This window comes from Carassius gibelio, chromosome B22 (assembly GCF_023724105.1).
Source record: "Carassius gibelio isolate Cgi1373 ecotype wild population from Czech Republic chromosome B22, carGib1.2-hapl.c, whole genome shotgun sequence".
NCBI lineage: Eukaryota > Metazoa > Chordata > Actinopteri > Cypriniformes > Cyprinidae > Carassius > Carassius gibelio.
The window spans coordinates 33,376,239-33,399,076 of NC_068417.1; the positions used below are offsets into that span (position 1 = coordinate 33,376,239).

Sequence of the window (22,838 nt, forward strand, 5' to 3'; positions counted from 1 at the left end):
AAAAGAGCCTTGTGACCAGAGGGGTCTTAACTATTTCTCAGAACATACATTAAATATTCATGGCATTAGCATATGCTCGCTCCAATACTGATTTAATTGAAAACATCTCTTTAAAAAAATGGGAAGATGTGCCCTTTCCGCCCGGAGAGACGGCCTGTGGCTAATTTAAAGCTACTTGGCCTTTTAAATGGCACATTTTAGTGGAGAACATGGAAAGTGCTAGACCACCCTGTAGTGTGAGACGAGAAAGAAACAATGGAGGGATATTTGCAACCACCTCTTTCTCTACCTATAATTTCAGTGTGTGTGTGTGTATGTGTGGAAAGTCGAGATACCCAAAATGAGAAAAGGTAGACAACTGACTTGCTTGTTTATCAGTTTCTTTGGGCTTTTATGGTGATTGCCTGAATGCATTGGCAGTGTCTCAGTTAAAAGTTTGTTTGCAGAGAAGGAAAAACTAGTACTACTGTAGTACTTATTTTTTGATTTGGAGATTTGAACTTAAGGTATAAATCATCCCCTACAGCTGCGACACAAAGAGACAAACTTCTCTGTGGTTGGAAGCATTTCATTTGTATCTGTAGATGCCTTATTAAAGGGATAGTTGCGGCATGGTACTCTTGTGAATGGAGGAGGATGGTGATGCAGAAGAGAAGAATTGTTTAATAAAGTAGTTATTTTAGTTTTCTTTGCACACAAAAAGTGTTCTCGTAGCTTCATAACATTATAGTTAAACAATTGATGTCACGTGGACTATTTCGACAATGTCCTTACTATGTTTTTGGGCCTTGAATGTGTTAATTATGATCAGAAAGCTCTCGGATTTCAACAAAAAAATTAAAATTATATTATTATATAAATTTGTGCTCAGATGATGAACGAAGGTCTCACAGGTTTGGAACGATCATGAGGGTGAGTAATTATGGGCCTGTATATGTAAGCCATCCTGCCATATTGAAATGGCCAAGGCCGGTCCGTCAACACTCAAGAACAAGTTGACTTTACATCTGCGACCATGCATATGCATGTAAGAATAACTATATCTAAAATAGATTAAACAGGTAATTCTGCTAAATTAACACAATACAACATGACGACGCCATTAGCTAACACACCAATTTTTAAAAACTACCGTAGTTTGAAAACCTGTAATATTCAGTTAATACATATGAACACACAAACCGACCTCATCTGTGAAAGTTTATTCCATTTCTTCCGGAATTTCAATATATATAAATATTGATTTCACATTGATTTTTACTGTAAGTGATGTCACGTTGACGGATGTGATAGCTAAGGTGTGCTATTACTTCTATAAATGAACAGACTGAAAACAGTCACATCAAGAAACCAGTTCATAGAGAGATGGAGATTGACTCTTTTGTCTTGGCAAGTGACCATCTAGCAACACTCTAGACATCATTTGAACTATTGACTTTTTAAAGCCAGCTTGTATTGCGCGATATCTGTGCTGTCTGCTGTAACAGGATGTTGTTTCTAGAGCATTTTGATGAGTCACAATTTTCCTCTGAAACATATTTGCTTGCGGTTCCAATATCCCCATTTCAATTGGCTTGTAAGACCCACAAGCGAATAAACTGTGAAATAGGGAGATTAAAGTGGATAACATAGAAGGAGAATTTTAATGCATTTCTATTTCCTAGTCAAAAAAGTAAATAAATAATAAAACAAATCATTTACCTCTCAAACACTCCAGGAGCTCATGTAAAGCTTGTGAGAGGCTGTCGCTTTAAAGACGAGGAAATTCTGAGACTTAATTTGATTAAATTCACCTGCCTCTCACTGGGGAAATAACACAAGTATGGAGCTCTGAGATATGTGGTCTTGTCACCGCTAAATGCTTGTCGATGACTTGACAGGAAGTGACAGCTAATACTGACTCCAGAGTCGCAATTCTATTCATGATTGCGTAAGCAAAAAGCATATAAACAAGCATCCCAAGGGTCCTTTTCCCAGTGACAAAGTGAAGAAAGCATATATAAGTGCAAACTCACTCCTGGTAATGGATGACAGGTTTTTGCATGGGTTGTTTTGCTGTTGGTTGGATTAGAACCTGATACTATTCAAAAAGTAAGGATTTGGAAATGGGGTTTGGGGTTTGTTTATGTTGATTAGTGTCAAGTAATACAAATTACAATGGAAACTGATAGATGACCCAACATTTGGATCCTGTGTTTATGTCTATCAACGAAACCTTCCCGGTTTTTAAAAGAAAACCAACCTTAGAAAAAGTTGTTTGTTTCTGCCAGAGGGGAGTATAGAAGGGAGTATGTTTCCACCTGTTTTCATTGTAAAAATAAAAATAAATAAAACAGGCAATTATGAGAGTTTAAAGAAGAAGTCCCGGTTGCGAGATATAAAGCTGCAATTACAAGAAATAAAGTTAAAATGGGAAGACATGTCGCAACTAAAATAAAGTCACAATTGGGAGGCATAAAATCTCAAATGGATAATATTAAATAGCAATAAAGACAAATAAAGTGGCACTAGCGAGTTGCAAAGACCAGGGGATGCAATGTCACAAAAAACGAAATAGTCGCAATAAAGAGAAAGTTAGTTGTTATTGAAAGGTATAAAGTCGGAATTGAGAGATATAAACTCACAATTGTTGGAAATAAACTTGAAATTGCAACTATATCACACACAATACGAGTTTTATAGGGAGAAAAAGTGCCACAGTTATAAGAAATAAAGTCACAAGCAGTTGCTTGAAAAGCTGCATTTATGAGAAGTTGCAGTTGGAAGATATAATGCTGCAAATGCAAGAAATAAAGTGAAATTCCCTCTCTTTTTTTCAATCTGACAGGCTTCCATATGAAAGCGAATTTCTAAAGTACAGCACACTAACATCTACAGTAATGTTTCCGTTTCATTGTTGTGATTGTCAAAGCTTGATGTCCCACAGTCTGTCCTAGCAAGTTTGTATTCTTCCTCCTCATTCTGCATTTTAGTCTCTATCTCTCTCTCTCTCTCTCTCTCTCACTCTCTCGTTCCCCATTGTGAGCTTTTCAATTACTGCTCTGTTTCAATTACACACCATGTGTAGAATAACACAGTCTTAATAGCTGCCTTGTTAATTGATTTGAACAGTGGATGGAACGGACCACAGGTCTATCGGGAAGCTCCTGCGGCAGAGGAGCCCTGATGACTGGCAGGTGGAAAACACAGCAAGAAAGACAGTTTGAGGTTGAAGGCTATATCTCTGAGCTCTGGCCTTTTGGTGCTGGCTGATTAGCGGTTTCATAGCCGAGGGTATTAATGGCCTATTTGAGGTCAGGGACGGGTCAGAGACAGGCGCTGTTTGATTTTACCCTTCAATCTGCTTTGCTGTTATCATATCCAACCATACCTGGAAAGAGACAGGAAATGAAAATGCTGTGATCATATGCTCAAACCTCATGTTGTTCTGAACCTGTTTGGCTTTTATTATCCATGGAACATGAGAGTAATTTTACAAAATCTTCAAGCTGCTATTTTCCATACAATAATAAGGACCAAGCTCATAAAAAGGACAATAAGTACCATAGCAAAAGTAGCTGCTACTTGTATATTCCAAGAATCCTGAAGATACGCTGTATGTTAGCTTTGCAAGGAACAGACCTACATTTAAAGTCATTGTTCACTTAAAATCATGAAATCCAATTTGCATTTCTGAAAAATCAAACTTCGTTCGTAATCCTTCTCGATAGAACTAGTTGTGTCCATTGATGTTGAAACCTACTGTAACATGTCTTGACCAGGTCTTGTTTAAGTGTAAATAAAGAAAAAAAACATCTTAAATTTATCTCTGTTCCTCACACATAATACTATTGAGTCATATGGACTTCTTTCACTTTATTTTTTAAATTTATTTTCTTTTTTGGAAGTTTAAAATATACAGAATTTGACATTCTTAAAAACATAGAACTCGTGTCACTAAAAGAATGACGAGAAATGTCCATCTGTAAACATGTACAAACAACTATAAAAAATGAGTGCAGATATAACGCAACTTTTTTTTGGGCGCAAAGCATACTCTACGCAAATATGCAAATGTAAATGTATCTGTGTGTAAATGTGTGTTTTTGTGTGTTTCTGCATAACAAAATGTGTGAAATCCAATTTGTAAGTGAACACACGTGGCATTGTGAGCATTGTTGCAAGAAGCCAATATTAAGTAAGTAATTAAGGACTAGAAGCACAACAGTATAACGATAAAATTACTATTTACTAACTTTTTGACATTTAGATTTTTTTATGTTTAGCTGTACATACTTTGTTAAGATGTTTTAAAACAGCACTCATGTCACGACAGACTAAAAGAACAGCAAGAAATAATACAGCGGACAAATAATAGAAAGTGCAACAATGCATATTCTGTGAACGTCCCTTTTTATGCAAATGTAGGTGCTTATAGCTATGCTAGCTTGATTTAATGTGATTCTGCATTGCGAAATGTTTTAGAACACAATTAGTAAGTCAACACAAGTGCGTGTCGTATGTTTAACATTGAGGAAAAAAGTCAATATTAACATAAACAATCTTCCGTTATTTCAGTTTTCTCTTTCAGGTGGAGCATTAGCATAACTGTACAGTTGATTCACAAGAACTTGCATGTTAGTTGAAGTTGTTGTGTTTATTTCCTTATTTCGCTACCTGAATCTGATTAGCTAATACATTTGGTTTAATGTCAGAGGCATTTAAAAGTAACTCTATTGCCCCCTAGAGTATGGAGGTTATGTTCTAGATTTTTCTGGATTAGTTGTACGATTAATAATTTTTTTTTTAAAAATTGAAACAGAATTTTAAGTTTTGGATAAACTACATAATAATAAGAAATAAATAAAAAACATAAACAATTTGATTTTGAATAGAATGTTTTCTTCATTTTTAAAACAAATCTGACTTAACCGTCCTTGCCCTGCAAACTACAAACGCTGACAGCACTTAGAATTTTCCATATTTGCCTTTCAAGGACGTGCCTGAGAGAAAATGAAGTCATTCATACCACAACAAAGCCCTCACTGCATTCTATCTCAATGATGAGAGGTGTAACGTCCCCAGGCATGAAATAATCTCTTGCTTTCCCATCATGCCCGGAGGTGCTGGGTGTTAATTACAGGCCACACTGATTTAAGATGTCAGTTTTACAGTCAGAGACACCAGCTGGCCGCAGCTTTTCTCCACTTCCCGATTATCTTGCTTCCTTTCTCACAGACATACACGTAAACGCCGACTACGTAATCCTTGTTTACTCTCAAGCCAAGCTATTGGATAATTCATTAATGGCAAGGCCAAGTTTTGGGCCAGATGTTCTAGACGGGAGCCTGCCAATGTTCCACTTCTTCTCCCGCAGGCCCCTGTACGCATACTTTCATGCCCCTGGTGGACAAAGTGCTAAGGCAGGACTTTTTCCTATTGGAGTCCATTTTTTTTTTTTTTTTGCTTGAGAAATTAAGTAGTCGTCAAGTGCTGTGTGGTGTGAACTGCATATCTTCTTTTACTCAAATTACAGCCCGAGGGGTTTATTTAAACAAACAGTCTCGTAATAATAATGTTTTTTCTATAATGATGTTGTTGTTAGTCGGCCCCTCTGCATGCAGCCTTGCATATTTAAATTCAAGAAAGCGTTGGAATGTAGTGAAATCGCTTTCATGCAGGTTTTGTTTTGCATTGTGAAACTCACTCTAATAGTCACCTCAGTACACTGCAGGTGTTCGATAATTACACCTTTTTATGGACTCAAATACTAATAAAAGTAGTATTTACCTTTTTGTCTTGAGCTTAGTATTAAAAAGCAAAAGCAAAAAATAAAATAAAAAAATAAATATGTTTGTTTTTGGAGGGGTTTGTTCTGGTTGGTCCAGCTGTTGTGTAGTACATGTGTTCTAGATAAATTTGCTATATTTTAGTTTTTATATGGTTTTTAATATTGTTTTAATATTAAATTTGATATTTTTATTTAGATTTTGTTTCCTAATTTCACTTTAATTTTGTATTTTTAAATAATTTTTTATTAATTTCTATGTCTGTATAGTTTTCATTCATTTTAATTGATTAGATTTAATTTATTTTTATTTTTTAATAGTTCAAGTTAAACTAAATATGAGAAATGTTACCTTGACAATTTTCTTTTTTATAATTTAGTTTATTTTAATTAACAATTATTTTATTTATATATATATATATATATATATATATATATATATATATATATATATATATATATATATATATATATATATAATTTTTTTTTTTTTTTTTTTTTAATTTAAGGCTTTAACTCTGACATTTTTTATTTATTATAATATGAAGTTTAACTATTTAGACTATAACAAATGAAAGGATATCATTTAATTTTGCAATTATTTTGACTCAAAAATCAAACTTTTTTTCTCACACCATATAAACAGATTTTTATATGCACAAAAGGTAAATAAAGCTGCTTTTATATGTATATTTTTAGAATGATCATGCGCAAGTGCATCAAAATATTATGTGGCATTTAACCTAAATTGGTTTGCAAACCTAAAATAAGGACTTTTATAAAGAACAGATTGGGCCTTTAGAATGTGATTGTGCGTTTTGATGAACATTTTTCAAGTTACATGTCATCAAATCAGAAAGTTGCATGTCCTTTGCAAGTCTCGTGTTTGAGGTACTGAAGTACTTTTTGGTAAGACAAGGTAATCATGTTAATGTAATTATAACATGATTTCTTTGTTTAATTATGAGTTGTGCGCTATATAAAATCATGGTAACAGTGTTGACATGCTTTCAATATCCTGCTGACATTTGCTTTTCTTTGAAGATTTGAAAGCATAAGGATATAATCTGTTGTTTTCGTGTATTCTTTTTTTTAAATTCATGAATTAATTAAAAATATGGTAACAGGGTTGATGCATTATCAAATATAACAAAACATAAGATAACACAAGGCATTTGTTTTTCCATTAAAACAGAAATATATCATTTATTATTTTATTTAATTTGTTCATTTATGGATTACTTAAAAATAGAAACAGGGTTGAAGCAGAAACAAACGTAAAACAATAATGTGAGACTTAATTTTCCTTGAAGAGGAATTAGAATCGTAATTCTTTATTACAATTAATGTTGCTCATTCACAGAATATGGTAACAGAGTTGAAACATTACCAAACGTAACAAACCATAAGATAAATTAATACATTTGCTTCCCCTTGAGAACATGAAAGTGTAAAGACATCAATTATTATATGTATAGTTCATTTATGGAATATTTAAGAATATGATAATAGGGTAGAAGGATAAACATAAGATAATGTGAAAAGATGTTCTTTTTTATGATCAAACTGCGTTGTTTATTTATAGAATACTTTAAAATATGGCAACAGAGTTAAAGCATAATTTGATCTTATGTTTTGTTATGACTGATTACAACATTTGTTTTATCTTGAGAACATGAAAGCATTAAGGCATCATTTATCTAATGGATATTGTTAATTTATGGAATATTTAAGACTGTGATAACAGGGTTGAATCTGAATATTAAGATTGAAACCATAAACGATTTCTTGGTTTTTGTTTATTTTATTTATGGAAAACTTCAAATTATTGCTGTAACAGGGTTGAAGCATTATTTGGGGACACATTAAAGACTTCATATTATATTATATGCTAGTTTTACTCTCTCATTTTTTTCAAGTTAAATGGGTAGTAAAACTGTAAAAGTTGCCATTAGCTACATGGCTAAAGTAAATTCCTACACCCACAAACGACACAAATTGCACCGTTTTCATAAAAGGACCCCTATGGTTTCCTCCTGGCCTGATTACCTGGTTTCTCACTTCCTAATAGACCTGCGAGATTTTTACCTTTAATACGAAAGGTGTGCCAAGCAACCGTCACTGAACGAGGGAGAGAAAGCCTGCAGGAGTCCAATTAACAAACGAGGGTACAACCGTCGGGAACGCGCAGACAGTCTGGCCTTTTCAATGAACCCGTTTAGTTTTCCGAGCTTCCGTTCAACAGTCCGCAGGTCTTGTTCTTTTACATGTAATTCAAACTAGCCTTTTGCCTTTCTCCACCCCTCCTCCTGAAGCAGAAAGCCGCTGAGTGGAAATGTCAGGTAATTGATTTACGGTCATCGAGTTTTTTAGTTAAACACAATATCGTCTTCCAAGATGAAGGAGAGTCTGAAAAAAAAAGAGAGAGAGAGAGACTGGGGGGAAATAAAATAGCCTTTTTCCCCTCACTCGAAGCCCCATGGGCGTCAGTGAGCAAAATCTCCATTTGAGCTTTGCTTGATATATGGAAGTGTTTTGTGCTGATCAGGATGTTTTTTCTTGTTGTTGTTGTTGTTGTTGTGTTTTGGGTGGCGGGGAGGAGGGAAGTGTAATGTTAATCAGCCCCAAAGCTGGATTTGCGAGAATTTCTAAACCTGGCTGCAAATTCAATATGCTGGCAGGTTGTGTAAATTACAACGAGGAGCAGGATTTATTACTTGTTTATTTATTCATGATGTCCTCTTAAAATGGCTGTGAGGATAAAAGTTAGTCTGGTGCACGCTTCGAGTTAAAACTTCCATTGCGAGGCCCGGGTGGCGTGTGATATTTATGTCCTTGAGATGCTTCTGGAATATCTCTGCCGGTATCTGGGAAGTTTGGCCTCCTCATCACATTTTAAATGAGTCCACGAGTACAGTGCTTACATAATCAAGAATTTTGAAAATAACAAATTTAAGGGGCCGTTCACATAAGACGTTGTGTTGAATTTGAAATCAGCAAGATGCAACAGCATGAGGCTAACCTCAGGGGCCTTGGTGTGTTTCGAAAAAGTTCAGATTCACATGATATAGCAAAGAATTATAATATAATATAATATAATATAATATAATATAATATAATATAATATAATATAATATAAACATGTATTATTATTATTATTATTATTATTATTATTATTATTATTAATAATAATAATAATAATAATAGTTATTATTAATAATAATAGTTATTATTATTATTATTATTATTATTATTATTATTATTATTATTATTATTGTTATTATTATTGTTATTGTTATTGTTATTATTATTATTATTATTATTATGTTGTTGTTGTTGTTGTTTTTCTATTTGCATTTATATATTTTACTTAAATGCATATTTTATATAATTTCATAAATCATTACATTTAATTAAAATGTGTAGATTTTCATAATATAGCAATAGTTATGTTATATTATATTATATTCTGACAAACAATGAGACAAATAATTTAATATAGATTTAAATAACTTAATAAATATTTATATTTAATTAATTCATATATTTGCATGATAAAGCAATGCGTTTGGGGGGGGGGGAGGGTTAATAAAAGAAAACATCAAAACACTCCTGACAATAATCTGTTTATTATGTTTTGCTATGTTACACTGAGAAAAATTCTTGTTTTTATTTTCATAGATTTCTTTCATTAAATGCAAATGTAAATGACTTAATGGAATAACATTTAAATAAAAATCAATGACAAATGATATATAAAATAAAATAAAATATAAAGACAAATAGTTATAACTGACAAATATCTACAATATTGAATTAAATGTAAACTCAAATATATTTAATATAAAAATAGAGTTCCTGGATGACAGTGTAACTGTGCATACAGATATATAACAGTGCATATGTTCATTGTACTGTGCTTTGTTGCTTAAAATAGCACACGTAGTATACTCTACACATTGCATACTGCAGGAATAGGAGCAGTATTAGTATTGTGAACACATCAAGATGCATAATGGGATAACTGCAGTTTGGATTGTGTGTAGATGTCTGCTGTTGGGCGCTTCGGGATGCTGATCTCACACCAATTGGTTGTGACAGAACATGGCTGCGAACGACTGCAGCCCAGGCCAGAGGAGTAAACTAGCCTGGCAGCATCTGAAGATCCTCTTGTCACAGCCGGAGAAGAGTGGCCTGCGCCGCCAAGTCAGGGTAAAGCCATGGGCAGCTGTTGCTCAACACGCCATTTCAGCTGCTCCAGAGAGTTTGGCCATATGTGCCATACAACCACAGGCCTTCATACACCAAAACAGAGAACTCACACAAACATGTACACATATCATTGTGAAGACGTACAAAAAATGTATGCGCCCCTCACAGTCCCACCTATATGTGCCCCATCAATCATTAACAAACTCCCCACAATGAACATCATGTGTCCAAAGTGACAGGTTGGGAAAAGGACAGTCTGTTCAATCCTCAGTTGTCTTAATCTTCTTTTCTTTCACTCTCTTTTCCCTCCATGCCACTTTGGTTGCCGTAGGTTGCCTGTGGGGTCTCTCTTTCTGAGTAGAAATTCACTCAGCCTGTGAACATACTAGAGGAACAGAGACTGGTCACCATGGATATTCAAAGAGTTGCACTTCTGACCGTGCGTTTGCTGAAAGCTCCCCCGCAACAAAATGCGCCCTTAGGCTTTCTTCCCCCAGGAAGCCTTCTTTCAATTTTTGGGCTTTTGCCACTGTTGATAGAAGGATAGTGGAGAGGGGACAAAACAACAGAGAAGAGGACCTGACACAAACAGAAGTTACCCATCAGGCACACAATGTCACAAGAAGTTGATATTTGGTTTAATTTTGGTTGCGATGCTGGGTGACTACAATTCAATGTCAATTTAACATTTAATGTCAATATTAATTTGATGTCCAATACCGACATCAGCTGATGTAGATATTTGTTTTTTTTAGGTTGTGTAACAAAAATCCAATGCTAATCAACGTCAAATTGGTTTCAAATACTGATATCAATTCGATTTTCATTCTCGACCAAAATGTAACGTCAACTTGATGTTAAATTAACATCCTGTGCCTGCTGGGAAGGTTCAGACATTTATTTTCGGATTACGTCACCAATTTTTCATACTTGTCAACCTCTTCTCTTTATCTGGAGTGTAACATCTAGTCTACTTAAATTTTTAGACACAGATTTTTGAAACCATGTGTACTTTGCTTGTTGAGCACGCACATTTTTTGTGCTACTTAATTTGTCCACAAGGTGACAACACTGCTTTTGTTTTACCGTTGTAAAAAAAAAATAAAAAATGAAGACGGAACAAAAAAAAACTAGAGACTCAAGAACTATATATGACTGTGTTGTGTGAAGGGGTTAAAAAATATCTGCAGATACCTTTTTTTAAATCATGTATTACTTATAGTGAGAAATGGTGCATAAACTTAGAGATGGTTCTTTCTAGTGTCGATAACCTGTGTTTAACACCACATGCTATCAAATGGAGTTGTAGCTTGTAGTACACATATGCTAAGGGTTTGCATCAAAACTGTGGTTTGGACTTTAGGCAATAGCGTTGCTAATGCATAGACACTTTTAAACATTTAGTTGCACAGCTGTTTTACTGATTTAACGGTGTTATTAATTAAAAATAAAATTAAAATCGATTTAAAGCTTTAAAGGATTCAGCTAGCTATTTACTTATTATTCTTTTTTTCAGTGTAGCTTGTAGTTAACTACTTTCTCTGAATAGTAGCTTTTAGCTTAGCTGAATCGTCTATGGAGTATTGTGTACAGTTTAGCACCTGCTAAAGATTTACGCTGCTATTTGGCATTGATACATTTGTACTGTAAAAATCTGAGTAAATTTTTGAAACTCAAAATACTTATAACTCAAAAAAATAAGATGATTCTTTCAAGTTTTGGCATGTTGAGCATCTATGTTCACACATGCTATTAAATAGAGTATTCTTTTAGAAGTTATGCATTCAGCTGAGAGTAACACTAAGAGTTCAAGTCACAAACTTTGTATATACTTTGGGCTTAAGGCCACAGTTTTGCTAAAAGTGGAAAATTGTTGTTTTTTTTTCAGTAGCATTAGCGTTTACATTACATTTTAAATTAGCATTAGCAAAGCTATTTTATTGACTTATCAGGGAAGCATTTTGAAATATTAAAATGTTTTCTCTTTTCACAATGAGGAAATATAATCACTGTATGTAGCAAGCTATTTTTTCAGTGTAGCTTAGCGCAACTGAAGGGTAGGTTTTAGCTTAGCTAATTTGTCTAAAGAGTAGCTTGCATAGTTTAGCACTTGTTACACTGGCATTTCCCAAATGAATTCATAATGTATACAAATGAGAGTTTATGTTTCATTGGATATCACTGTAACTATAAAAAGTGCTTCATGTTTATCTTAAGGTGGTGGATAGTTTTGGTACATCATTTCTAACTAGCAAAAGTAATTTTGGTTCAGATGAGCGGGCTATATCCAGGTGAACCTGGTTTCAATCAGATAGGTCATATTCACTTTTATTTTATAACCTGTAAATAATGTATTGTCTGTGAATGTCTGACACTGATTCATTAGCCGCTATGAGTAAACAACTAGAGGAATAACAAAGTGCATTGAACTGTAAGACTGTTTGCGCTAAAACCAGTGTGTTATAGATTAAAATAATATGATAAGCAACACTAGTTCGCAATATCAAGCAGCATAACGGACTGTTTTTGTACAGCTATAATACCTGGCATCGAATGACACCAGAAGCCTCCCACATTCAAATTACATTCACATTACAAAAGGCTACGTTAGTGGATTGGTCAAGGTGGGAAGGGCTGGTAGCAATCAAAAACTGGAACACTGACCTTGTTTTTCCAGCAGGGATTGTATCTGAAATACAATTACCTTATAATCAGCAATCACAACTCAAACGTTCATGTAAGGAGTGTTTATGTGTGTGCATTGTTCTACTCAAAGCAATCATGTCAAGTACCAAATGTTCTATTTGGAGCCTTACAGGCGTTTTTTAAATGAGCACTCAATGTTGTCTTTCCACCAGACTGAAGCAGCTCGCACAAAGAGGATGGCCGCAAATCGCCAAACAGGCCGAGTCTTTGGGCTGGCACTCTTGTCTGCAGATGTTTGCTTGACTTACTCAAGAACCAGGGGTCTTTTAAGGTTACTGGAGCGATATTGTATTTGCTTTTCTCCTGCCGTGCGGCTCTCCTTGGGGACTGCTAATAAGCAGAGAAAGCATTTCTACCTCAGCTAGAAAAGAGCATTTTGATGTTAAGTTTTCATCGTTGCCCCGAGCTCTGAGTGCATGTCACATTTAGCGTGTTTGTGGGTTTTTCAGCTTCTACTTCTCTCTCTTCCAGTCGTAAACCGTCTTTTGGTGGTGATCTGGGTGTCAGGTCATTATGAAGTAGTGATTTCTCTATCCTGAAGATGATGTAGACACAAATGCAAGGAAGATGAAGGGCCGAGCGTCTGCGCTCCATTTCTCTTCATCGGAGGACATCTCAATGACGTACGACTAGGGAAAGAGGGATATGGAGGGAGGGGAGAGAGATTGAGGTGAGCTTTGAGACGAGGAATGACAAGGCAGATGACAGGTGAGCAGTGGAGAACAAAACATTCAATTTTTCAATGCCAGTGCGTCCTTATATCTCTGCAGGGCTGGTTGTATCACCGCGTGGAGATGTATTTTTTTTGCTACGTCTTTGTAAACAATACCTTCCCAGAAGATAATACCGAGCCAAAACTGCGAAAAGCCATGATTCGATGAATTATTAAGCAATTATTGTTTGCTAATGAGGGAATTTAGCTACTAATTGGATGTTTTTCCCTCTATTCTTTGTACCGAATAACTGCAAGGTTAGCAATTATTTCTGCATTGTGTCAGCTATCACGGAAAGCATGGAAAACACAACAGACCGGTCAGGACTCATTACCATCTGGTCTGGGAACGCCACCAAAACGGCAGTAGTTAACCATTTTTCATATCATTTTGTGACGAAGCACTACCATCCATCATTGTGATTTCAACCACATTAGTTATTATTTCCAGATAGCTACACGCGCGCACAAACTATACGCATCATGAAAAGTATCAAGGCTTTTTAGTCTAGAAGGTTTTAGTTTTAGTTCTGAGGGCTTATAGGCTGCACACATGTCATTCTAGAATGTAAACATGTTTTTGATACTGTACCTTTAAGACTTCTTTATTTAAATGACCTCTGTTTTGATTGGCTGAAAATTCTTTGATTAGTGGTTGCTAGGGCATCCAGAGTAGTTAGGTGGAGTATTTTCTGGTTTCGAGTTGATATGGCATTACTAAGTCATTGCTAAGGTTTCGGGTGGTTGCTAGGGTGTAGTCAATGTGTTTGGGTGGTTGTATATGTGGCCAATAAGGTTTTCTGAGTAGATTCTAATAATTTCTGATAACTAGACTTTTTTTCTTTCTTTAAAAAAAAAAAAAAAAAAAAAGGTTGGTATGGATTTCCTGGTGATTACAGTAGTTGCTGGGGCATTGCCTTTAAAGCTGCGGTAGGTAACTTTTGATGCTCTAGCGGTTAATAAACAGAACTGCTTGCGTCTTGCAGAAGAACATCGTAGCCGGAACTACTTCTCTCTGTTTATGTCTATGAAGAATCACAAAGGTACTGGGTTACTCCGCCGCGGTACCCCTGAAGCAATCTAAAATAGTCCGAATATAAACACTTATTTTAGGTGCACCCTAGTGATTTAGGACAAGCTAAAAACACAGTTTGGAAAATGGATTCATGGTGTACACGCTTATTATATGAATTTTTCTACATTTTGAACACAAACAAAGTTACGGACCGCAGCTCTGATTGGTTGTTTCTTAATGGGAGCGCATGACTTTCTGCAAATGGCAATAGGACACTGGGAGGAGCCAGAGGAGCTTGATTTTTTTCACAGATTATCTGTCTCATATTCTACTGTCAGGACATAATGACAGGTTTAACAAATATGTAAAAAATATATTTTTACAAAAGTTACCTACTGCAGCTTTAATAATATTGAAGGTGTAGTATGTAATATTGACAGCCAGCAGATGAAACCGGACACTCAAAACTCTCACGGGTTGCCAGATTAAAGACACACAACAGAAACAAGTGCATTCTGCATTTTAATGTGCCTCTCGGGTGTTGAAATACTATTGGGTAAATTGACAGTGGGCGGAGTCACAAAGACCAACTTGCTGTAGTATTATTATTATTATTATTATTTTTTTTTTTTAAGAAACAAGTATGTGAACTTAGCACATTTCCTAAATATCTGCAAACAAATTATTATATTTTTTTGCTTTTGTACAGTCAAAAATTACTAACGCATTCTCATCCCAAGGCATCATATACTGACACTTTTTACATTTCGTCAACATCCTATGCACATGGCACCCTCTAGCATCAATATTAGACGCAGATTATGGGTTAGGGTTAGACCGCTAGGGGCCTTAGGGTTAGGGTTAGACTGCTAGGGGCCTTAGGGTTAGGGTTAGACTGCTAGGGGCCTTAGGGTTAGGGTTAGGGTTAGACCGCTAGGGGCCTTAGGGTTAGTGTTAGGGTTAGACTGCTAGGGGCATTAGGGTTAGGGTTAGGGTTAGGATTCGACCGCTAGGGGCCTTCTGACCCATATTTATCTGCGTCTAATATTGTCGCTAGAGGGTGCCATGTGTGTAGGATGTTGACGAAATGTCAAAAGTGTCAGTATATGGTGCATTGGGATGAGAATGGCCTGAAAATTACATACAGCATCTTTTAAGTATATTATTTTCTCAGTGAAATGACCCCTTTTAAGGTCATCTGTAAAATAGATACTAAACCAAGGAAGGATAGGTGAAAGGTCACAGCCTTTTGTTGTTCTTAGGACAGGTGGGTCCTCTCCAACCCAGCAGGAGTCCTCCAAACTGCCGTACACAGCGTGAGAGATGTAGCCTTTTATTAAACCTGACAGAATTTATTGCCAAGTCGAGAAGTGTGTGTGTTAACTGCATGGAAAAAGAGGAGGGTGGTGAGAAACAAATAGAAAGAGAGAGTGAGAGATAGAAAGAGAGAATCATCTCCTTCTGACAACACAGCTGGATTGGCTTTGTTCATGCTAAAATGGAGCAACGAAAGACTGGAGCTGTCTGCCTGCCGCTGACACGAAAGTGAAAACAGAGGCTGTGATTCCACCCGAACAGGAAGGACAAAAAAGATGCCATAAAATGAATAGGGAAAGCGGAAAATAAGAGCGCAAATGAGAAAAAGCCCTTGATGAATCATTTATGTTTTGTTGGATGGTCTCTTTGCTCTCCCTGTGACATGGAGGGGGACGGTTATGGATGATTAGCGTTTTATTTTCTGACTTTGTACCGCCCCGGGAAGCAGCACAGAGCTGATTGTGAGGTGACGTGCGGTTCATGCGAGGGCAGGTAGGAACACAGCTGTGCAATTCAGAGGCCTAAACTGACAGCTGAGGAAAGCAAAGGAAACCAAGGGGGGATTTCCACACACAATACAGAATTTGCCCTTTTAGACGTATCCAGGACTTGATTTTCCTTTCATATCATGTTCGCTCTTATCACAGCAAACTCAAAACAGATCTCGGGCTCACAAGGGCGCCAAACCCAAGTAAGCTGGCCACCCAGGAAAAACTTTTTCGATATCATAGATGCCAGTCCAAACAGCAGCCAGGAAAATGATTCTGCCTTATGGTGCGTTCATATCAACAGTGATTAAAATCTATGCAGGCTCCAAAAATATACCTCTACATAAAATTCACTGCAGTTTAAAGACTTTTCCTTATACAACACTATGCTATATGACCTCAAAACACTTTTAACATAATGAATGATTTGTAAAATAACATATTTTGATATTTGCTCCATATAACCAGCTCCATTAGTATGGCTGTTGTAATGTAGTAAACTTGCTAAGTAGCACGCCCGGTACAGCGTCGCATTTGCAATTTGGAGCACTTGGGTACGAGTCCCATAAAGCGCGAGCCACGATAAAAGAGTTCAAATGCATTTTTAGCTTACATTTGCTTTTGTTAACACTATTGGTTTGATTTGTGGTCTGGTTTAGTGTTTGTGGTGCATTCAATTTTTAAACGCGATAGAGCATTAAACTTTTAGCAACACTCGCTGAACATTTCGTTTGTGAACTGAGATGGTATATTTATAAAACAGATTAATGTTTATCTGTTTTGGATAAAACCGAACATGCTTTTACTTGACATTTCACTTTGAAAGTGTCACAAAACATACAAGAATAAGCCAACGTCACGTTTTCCAATGAGCCTTAGTTGATTAAAGTGCTTGAGGCCAGTAAGTCACTGATTCTTTGACATCAAACGCAGCAGACAGGGAAAAAGTCAATTTCACACTTTCAGGAGCTTTCCAAAAGAAATCTGGCACTGGCAATACGTCTACTGCAATATAATGGAATATTTGCCATTTATATGGCAGAAAACTCCACAGATTCTATTTGGGCCTGGTTGGATATCTCATTAAGTCCAAAATATAGAGCAACATACTGTATATCCTGCATGAGGAAAGGCCCACCCATAATGTTGTGCTGCATACTTTGACACAATCCGCCATCTTGGATAAGTAGAAAATAGTTAAATGCTGTTCAAATAGAATCTAGTTGCTAGCTTAACAACATGCTAATGCCAGACATTGCCTGCTGCCCATGTAGGATCTGTCAGATCTGTCATGTAAAGAGTTTCTATTTCGGTTGGGCTCAAATCACTTCTGTGTGAACGGACAGAAAGCATTCATGCATTCTTATTGGCCGATGACACCATTTCAGAGGAAATGGTAGAGCACAAAATGAACGTAACGTCCCAGACAAAGTGTGTGGAACCAGACCCAGCTGACCATCTGAGGATCTGGGTCATGCCTGTGAAAGTCCACAGCTGCTCCCCTGGAGAATCCTATTGATGGGGGTGTTCTGTGTTATGTCAAATTCCAGTTTGCTGTGGAGAAACAGATCCTGTTTACCAAGACCTTGAGTATTCCTTAAAGTTGCCCTTAAAGCCCTTAATAAATAGTCCACCCAAAACTGGATAGTATATATATATATATATATATATATATATATATATATATATATATATATATATATATATATATATATATATATATATAAATATATATATATATATATATATATATATATATATATATATATATATATATATATATATATATATAGCTGATTAAAAATATGTCATTTTGATTTGAAATCTGCACACTTTTCCCTGACTTTATGGACATAATTTTGTGTAGAATTGTTTTTGATGGTGTAAATGTTATGCTAAATAAATAGTAACAAAATTTTCATGTTTAGCTTAACTATTCCTTTAACAGAGGTAAAAATAAATAAAATAATAAATAAATCTAATTTATAAATAACTAACCATTTATAAATCAAATAAGTTTGAATAGTTGTTCCTTTACAATAAATGTGCATAATAATCTAAATAAAATCATATAAATAAATACGATTATATTGTCGTTTTGTTGTTTAAAAAGTATCAATTATAATTAACTACACTGGTTAATTTTCCCTATTTTCATTTCATTGTTTTATTTTTTACATTCAATAAATAAACGTTATACGTAATAAAATAATGCAAATAATAAATATAATATGTGTAGTTTGTTAAATTATACACACTAACTATACTACTACTACTACTACTACTACTAATAATAATTATTATTATTATTATAAACAACAACAACAATAATAATAGTAATAATAATAATAATAATAATAATAATAATAATAATAATGATAATAATAATAATAATAATAATAATAATAATAATAATAATAATAATAATAATAATTATTATTATTATTAGTAGTAGTATTATTATTATTATTAATAAACTATTTTAATATACATTTTTAAATTCACATTAATATTTATTGTAAATAATATACTAAACAAATAGTGGAATAATTTTCATTATTAAGTGACCTGTTACTTCTTTTGTTAAAGGTAAAAATAAATCGATTTGTACCATTGGCCACTTATTTCATGCCTCTTGATGCGAGCAAGATTTCTGCGTCTGCTGAGTTCTTCTGAATATGAATGGGCTCACCGTCTCATCCCAGCACATCACGTGAACATCTATGAATAGTTTCCCATGTTTTCTGGTCAGTTTGTTCAGAAGCCAGAAGCAGGAGTGACGTCACCTTCAAGCGGATGTGTATTACCTAGAAAGAGAGTCTGGGAGAGAGAAAGGGAAGCGCTCAGCTCAGTTCAGGAGCGCAGTCTTTGTGCAGTTACCATGGAAATGCTCCTTTCCAACCAGAAGAGCTGAAAGTTTAATATGAATACATCTGTAATTTCCTGTCATTGCTGGTGGGCTAAAAATATTAAATTACTGGTTGCATTGTACGACAGTCTGTATTGTTTCCTGATGATAAAGACGTTATTTTTGGCCTCTTTGGCACCTGTAGGCCGTGCAATTAGAGATTTGCAATAGTTCTTTTTTTAACCCTTTGGGGTCTGATTGATTGATTGATCATAAACAAAATAAATAATACAAATTTTATATAAATAATAATATAAATGATAAAAGTTTGCCTCAATGTTCATTTATTTATTAGATGTTCTGATTGAAATGCACTGACTATATTTATTTTTTTGCTATAATTTATGTACATAAATAATATAACATATATATTATTATAACATATAAACATAGTCAGTGTAGTGTTTGTTTAATTAATCTATTTACACTTGTTAATTTTTTTTACTATTATTGTTTTGTACATTTATTTGTTTGCTTGTTTGTTTGTTCGGGACCATACATAATAAAATAATGCAAATAATAAAATAAATATAGTCTGTGCAGTTTGTTTGATAGAACTCACAGAAATCTAGGTTGTTTTTAAGATCTACACGAAATCAAATCTGACTCCATCTACTTCCTTAAGGAATATTCCTAACCTGACTGTGTATGATTTATTGGTGCATGTTATTTAAAAAAAAAAAAAAAAAAGAAATAGATAAAAGGAGTCCCACTATAGTTCTCCTTGTTTTCTGAAAGTAAATTGGGTTGTGAATAGCGTTTCATGCTGACTTCAGAAAGATAGTTTGATAATGATCTAAAATTATAGTGTCGCTTCCCTTTTACACAATCAGCTCCTCTCCACACATCTCTTTTATTTTTAATTTTTGCCATGTGGGACGTCAATTAGTTCCAAGTGTGTGTTTTTCAGTTTTTTTAATAATTCACATTAATTCCACTCCAATTCACCTCTCCCACAACTTCTAATGCGAAATAATGAGACGGTATCCAGGGATTAACTGGGTTTAATTGTGCGTTAGGCTTCATCCAGGTCCTCCAGTGGAATTGAATGAATAGGCTGTGATTGCAGTAAAGACCTCGGGGTTAAACATGTTTGGATGGAGGAGTCCTGTTTTCCTGTATGGCTCTGCAGGATCACTGCTGACTCTGGCAAAATCGATGTGTTTTAGCTGAGTGGAGTGTGTAACGAGACAGAGAAATATTGACGGTCAAGAGTACGATTCGTTTTCCAACTCGCAACTCAATCACGTGATTGCCACAGGTCTTTCTAACGAATTAGTCTGAAACCATTTAAGAAGATACTGGTCAGAAATACAATGGGTTTTATAATTGTGCCAATGTCAATGTGAATATATAGGTCATGATTTTTGTTACATTTTTTAAATATATTTTTAAATATATATATATATATATATATATATATATATATATATATATATATATATATATATATATATATATATATATATATTTTAATGATAATAATGATAGTAATAATAATAATAATTTATTTTGTTACTGTTTAATAAATAGTATACTATGGCACAATTATTTATTAATATTAGTTGTTTAATGTCTATTATTATTATTATTATTATTGATGTTGTTGTTGTTGTTGTTGTTGTTGTGTGTTTTTAAAATTAATCTGGTGTAGTAAATTATTTGTTTTTTGATTATTTAATAGTATGTACATACATAATGTAACTACAATGGCTAACATTTAATTATTAGAATTACTATAGTTTTTTTTTTTTACAATATAATTCATAATTGCTAATTATTTTTACTTAGTACAAATATTTATTGTAAGTAAATAGAAAACACACAAATAAATTAATTAATTAATTAATTAATTAATTAATTTCATTACTTTTATTTGTTTAAATTGATTTAATAGTGTGTACATTTATAATAATTTAACTACAATGGCTAACTTTTAATTATTAGAATTACTGTGTATTTTTTACAATATAATGTATGACCGCTAACTACTTTTACTTATTTAGTTCTAATATTTATTATAAATAAGCAAATTAATTAAATAAATAAATAAATAGAATGGCTAACTTTAGGGGTGCTCCGATCACGATCGGCCGATCGTTAATGCGCATCTCGTCAGTAAAGCCGGTTTTCTAATCAGCGGTTAATTCCATCAGGTGCGTGATTTCACATAGAGCAGCTGTTACTACACAGAGCCGTTGTTAACCGAGAAGATGCGCCAATAAACGCTGAAAATCAACGTGATTTGCGCATCTTCTCTATTAACAACGGCTCTGTGTAGTAACAGCTGCTCTATGTGAAATCACGCACCTGACGGAATTAACCGCTGATTAGAAAACCGGCTTTACTGACGAGATGCGCATTAACGATCGGCCGATCGTGATCGGAGCACCCCTAGCTAACTTTTAATTCTTAGAATTCCTGTGCATTTTTTATACAGTATGATTTATCACTAATTACTTGTACTTGTTTAGTACTAATATTTATTATTATTATTATTATTATTATTATTATAAATAAATAATCCAACTACAGCAGCATTGATCTGATTGTAAGAATTATTGCCGATCACTATTACTTCATTTTGATTTTCATCATGTACATTTATATGTTCATAGTAAGCAGACACACTAAACTCAACTTTATTTTTATTCAGTAATATTATTTGTGATGTTTTGTCATGTATGATAGATAGAGACAGAATGACGACTGTATCACACACACTTTCGTTCTCTCTTTCAAAGACGACTCACACATGAGTAGCTCTCACCATCGAGATCAAGACCTCCGTGTGAACTCCACATCCAGTCAACTTCTGAACAAACCGTTCTCTTCTGTCTGTCCTGCGGATACAGAAGCGCTACACAACACAACACACAAGCCGTATTGAGCTCAGGCTCTGTCTTTCATCTATCCCGCGCAGAGAGCAAAAAGCAATGAAACCGATTGCCGGAGCTCTCCGTTCCCCAATTAACCCGAATCTCGTCACTCGTTTGCATATAGCTTTTATTTGCTCAGTGTGTCTTTGATGTCGCTTCACTATTCAGAGCCACACGAGGTGAAGTCACTGTCTTCAGGACCAAATTGATGTAGCAAGAAGAGAAAAGACAGAGTCCTCTGGCTGTTTTCGACGGCTTCCGTTACCTGTCTGAACGTGTCGAGGATTGCAGAGAATGCTTTTTGACGAGGCTTTTTGTCCTGGTACTTTTGAGAGAGCGCGTTTGGCCCCCGTGATCCGCTTTGACTTTTATCTGAGCACTGAGGCCTAGCTGAGGTATCTAGACGTGGCTCGGAAAAGTCTTTACCTGCCCATTAATCATCCTCTTGGGCTTTGAGGGGAGTTGGCAGGCCTGCTCGTGTTGGGAGACGCCGTAATTTCAGAAGATCCGGGTCTGTCTGTTCTCAAACCGTCCAGGTCTGGATCGTTCAGGACCCCTGTGAAATGTAAAGTGAGATTGAAGGTGGGATAAACGCTGTGGGAATGCCAAACACAACCACTAGATAGATGGGTCAGGGATGAATGAGAGTGTGGTTCTGGTTTAAAACACATGTAGCACTTTCGTAGAAAGATATTTTTGTATTTAATAGGTATTTATAGTTATATTTCCTGCATGTTAGTTGGACCACTTTATTTATTTATTTATTTATTCATGAGTTCATCCTACATGTCTTATTTTATGAGCAAACATTTATCTGTTTTGTACAAATGTATT

The 22,838-nt window shown here is 34.8% G+C and overlaps 1 long non-coding RNA gene across 1 annotated transcript in view; it reads right to left on the minus strand.

Moving 5' to 3' along the window:
- Positions 1-9,561: 9,561 nt before the first annotated feature.
- LOC127987453 (uncharacterized) overlaps positions 9,562-22,838 on the minus strand; it is a 29,303-nt gene continuing 16,026 nt past the window's right edge. Inside the window, exons 2-3 of the long non-coding RNA XR_008161211.1 lie at positions 22,431-22,560; positions 9,562-13,314 (exon numbers count right to left, since the gene is read on the minus strand). This is a non-coding gene — a long non-coding RNA (uncharacterized LOC127987453). The remainder of the gene's footprint in view (positions 13,315-22,430; positions 22,561-22,838) is intronic.